The sequence below is a fragment of the Dendronephthya gigantea genome, unplaced genomic scaffold (assembly GCF_004324835.1).
Source record: "Dendronephthya gigantea isolate DGI-Jeju-01 unplaced genomic scaffold, DenGig_1.0 000032F, whole genome shotgun sequence".
In the NCBI taxonomy this organism is placed as follows: domain Eukaryota; kingdom Metazoa; phylum Cnidaria; class Anthozoa; order Malacalcyonacea; family Nephtheidae; genus Dendronephthya; species Dendronephthya gigantea.
Genome location: NW_021163042.1, coordinates 467,781 through 472,039, shown reverse-complemented (window position 1 = coordinate 472,039; position 4,259 = coordinate 467,781). Strand labels below are relative to the sequence as shown.

Here is a 4,259-nt window from a genome sequence, read left to right as displayed (position 1 = left end):
TGGCGCTTCCGGTTAGAGTCCACCTTTTACTAACGAGTCCAGTCCACCTTTTACTAACGAGTCCAGTCCACCTTTTACTAACGAGTCCAGTCCACCTTTTACTAACGAGTCCAGTCCACCTTTTACTAATCGGGGCTTTATCGGTCCAGTCCACCTTTTACTAATGAGTCCAGTCCACCTTTTACTAGTCCAGTCCAGTCCATGTTTTACCATATGCCCATATTTATTTCACCCGCTCCTCGTGTTGCAAAATAAAGTCATCCTATTGGCTGAATACTCCCGGCCTGACAGCTCAACATTGGACGAGCTGATTGGACGAGCATAGTAATTTGAATAATATGATTAATTCTTTCCTTTCATTTCTGATGTTCAGGCTCAGGAGAAGAGAATTAATCATATTACTTAAATTACTATGAACGTCCAATCAGAAGCGTTGTTGAGCTGTCAGGCCGGGAGTGTTCATCCAATAGGATGACTTTATTTTGCAGACACGAGGAGCGGGTGAAATGAATATGTGCTTTTGATTCCAGTTTGAGACATCACTTCAGCGCTGGTCTTCGAAGAATAAAGATGAGTCTACACAATGCCAAGAAAATTTCAACAGAAATTTCTATCAGATTGCTATCGTCTTCAGCAGAGGAGAAGTTTAATAGAAGTTTACTATCTCTGACATACTGTCGTTGGTATTATACCAGGTAATATTCCTTTCCCTTTGCGTGTTTTATCAGCTTGTTTTAACGTGAGCTTTTGGGCTGAGGTTCCACGTGTCTTTAGTTCACGTCTTGTAATGCCTCTCTCGTGTTGTGTTCAGCTTCAAGACAAACTTGTATAGCACTAACGTAGCTTTTATTCTTTTCAAGTAGAATTTTGACGTATTAAAGCGAAGTTAAACGATGAAATTTGTGAATAAGAATTTGACGACCGATGAATTGTGGCTGAACTGGCTCAAGATAACTCGCCTTTGAAGAGAAAGCAAGTCTAGACTTTTTCTGGGGAATATTGATGATATGAGAAAGGTAATATATACGTCAAATCTTACCGTTGAGCCGCTAACCTTCCCTCTAACCACACGCAAATTACGTTACGAGTTCTAAAGACCTAAGCAGTGAACTAATGGTGCCTTTTATTCTTCCAGGTGGAGTTTGAGAGCTTCAAACCAAACTGAATCAAGTGAAGTGGGCAAAAAGTCCGTTACCGTAACTGAAACTGCCCAAGACGACTCGCATTTGACTCAAGATAACTCGCCTTGAAGAGAAAGCACGTCTACGCATTTTCTTGGGATTTATTGATGATATGAGAAAGGTAATATACGCTAAATCGTATGTCAGCCGCTAACCTTTGCTCCAATCGCAAGCAATTACCTTTGAATTGAGTTATAAAGACCAAACCAGTAAACTAACATTGCCTTTTGTTCTTCCAGGTGGAGTTTAAAAGCTAAAACCAAACCGAATATAGAAATGAGCTGGGAAAGAAAATCCATAGCTGCAATTCCCCGAGATGACTCGCATTTAAAGAGACGGCAAGTCCAAAGCTGCTCTTCAACACTTGTTGCTGAAATGAACAGGTAATTTTGGGTCTATTTTATTCAAACTGATAAGATGGGAAAACTTGAAACGCTTGATCAGGCATCATGCGTTCTCTCAACAGAATAATCACACCGCAAGTTTTCTCCCGATATTTAAGCTCCCTTCATCGAAGGTAAATCCTTGAAATCGCTGTCTATAACAAGCATTCTTTTGGTTTTATTGCAGGTAGCAATTTAGCGGGTCAAGCCATTTGAAACAACGACAAAACCTGTTCATAATAAAACGTAAGTATTAAGCAATTGAGCATTTTTAGATAAACCGAACAATGGGGAGTTTATGCATGATTCAGGTCAAGAACGACAACGGCCGCATGATAATTTAATATGAATAATGGCAAGGAAATACTTGAAATCCCAGAGAGGTTTTATAGAATGTTGTTTTGGGTCTGTTTACAATCCCGATTTTACGCGTGTTTCTTCTCAATAAAAAATGTAGTTTGCTTATTTCTTTAATCTTATTTCAGGTTGATGGGCTCTGTTGAGCTATTACCGACAAGCCAAATCGACGGCAAATCTACGCCTAATGTATAGGCAACCTCGACGGCAAATCTACGCCTAATGCAGGCAATTTCGACGGCAAATCTACGCCTAATGTAGGCAACCTCGACGGCAAATCTACGCCTAATGTATATAGGCAACCTCGACGGCAAATCTACGCCTAATGTATAGGCAACTTCGACGGCAAATCTACGCCTAATGTAGGCAACCTTGACGGCAAATCCGCCTAATGTAGGCAACTTCGACGGCAAATCTACGCCTAATGTAGGCAACCTCGACGGCAAATCTACGCCTAATGTAGGCCAACTCGACGGTAAATCTACGCCTAATGTAGGCAACCTCAACGGTAAATCTACGCCTAATGTAGGCAATCTCGACGGCAAATCTACGCCTAATGTAGGCAACCTCGACGGTAAATCTACGCCTAATGTAGGCAACCTCGACGGTAAATCTACGCCTAATGTAGGCAACCTCGACGGCAAATCTACGCCTAATGTAGGCCAATTCGACGCCATAACTACGCCAAATCGACGCCCAACAGCAACGCATCAGCGATGCCCGAGCATCGTACAGGTTAGAGTAGCCTGGTGGTCAAAAAATGTGCATGCAGGGTTAGTCATGTGCATAATTAACTTAACGAAGTTAACTAATTTAGTTAACGAACTTAAGTTAAATAAAGTTTTACGTTCAGTTAACTAAGTTCTGGCCACCAGGAACATAGCTAATGCATGATGCATGTGAGCAAACGTTTCTTAAATTCAGTTAAATATTTGAATCGGTTTTGCGCTTAGGACTGCTCGCTTGTGCTTAGGGCTGCGCTAAGGTTTAGGTTGATAATTTGCTTGTTAAAACTTAAAACATCACAACTGTTATATATACCCATATTTCACTTAAGAAATGGCTAAAAAGCCATGCACACTAACACAAACCATAGCCACAAATGGCAGACATAATCCCGTAGGTTCTTTCTTCTTTCTCTTGTCCTGATTGAAATCATCTTCGGCTCTTAAAATCCGGTCAATTGCGGCTTTCGGAATTAACATTGTAAAATGATAACTATGGGGTCACTATTCGGTCTGGTTGTAAAATTATTTGTATGTAAATACGTTTTTGATTTCTCAGCAAACATTGTAAATATACGATTATATCTTGCCTTACTATATTTTGTAATTGAGCATATAATATTGTGTATGTATATATATTTATGAAAAAACATGATTTATATCAAAATATGAACAGTACAAAACATCATGCACTATACCTCATGATCTTGTAGCTGCACATAAAATAGACACGCACACGAGTAAATACATTGATGCAAACCATGGCCTATATAATGGCTTCTAGTTTATCTCTCGTATCTCTTGCATTCACTTAAGGCTACAGTTAATATTCAAGCCAGAAACATTGATTTTACGGCATGTCTTATACTGTCTTGCTATTCTGAAATACATGAATTTATGCAATCAAAGTTAACACACACATGCTCTCAATTAATGAATTTGAATTTACTGCATGCTGTTATCTTGAAACGATATATATATGCCTTATTTCTACTATAGTTATAGAAACCAATTAAGAGACAAACATTGGCAGTGGCATTGTAACTTAATTATTTTTCCAAGGTCTCTGTGAGATTTCCAATCATTTAGCTTCGTCGAGCAGTGCTTATGAAAAGTAAGGCGCCACTTTTTGTCTGTACTGTTTGACTTTGCTATGTGGTTCGAAGTGTTAGCAGGTATCTTGGGATATCTAATAACGTTGCAGTGTTATTTTCATTGCTGTTTCTATAAGAGCAGCTTGCTTTGGCTATATGCCTTAGCTTTAAAAGTTTTTAAACCAGATTTTCAAAGAAAAAAATGTACTCCTGTGGCTGTTTCTATAAGAGCAGCTTGCTGGCTATATGCCTTGGCTTTGAAAGTATTAGTCCAGTTTCTCTGAAAAAAAATTGTACTCTTGGTGCTGTTTCTATAAGGGCAGCTTGCTTTGGGAATAATATCCCTTGCATGGTTCAAAAAATGTTGACTGAATTTTTTTAAAAAAAAAATATTTACACTTGATGCTGCACTTGGTTTCGACAGTTTGTTGCTTTGGCTATGTGGCTCAGCCTCAAAAATATAAATTCAATTTTTTGTGGTATTTTTTCCAAACCTTGTTTCTACAAGGGCAGCATGCT

General features: G+C 39.0%; 1 long non-coding RNA gene across 1 annotated transcript; it reads left to right on the top strand.

Annotated features, from left to right (window-relative positions):
* The first annotated feature begins 545 nt into the window (after positions 1 to 545).
* Positions 546 to 2,127, top strand: LOC114524989. The gene is made up of 6 exons (XR_003687142.1): positions 546 to 695; positions 864 to 1,016; positions 1,136 to 1,302; positions 1,421 to 1,564; positions 1,752 to 1,810; positions 2,050 to 2,127. It is a non-coding gene; the product is annotated as an uncharacterized LOC114524989 (long non-coding RNA).
* Positions 2,128 to 4,259: the final 2,132 nt, after the last annotated feature.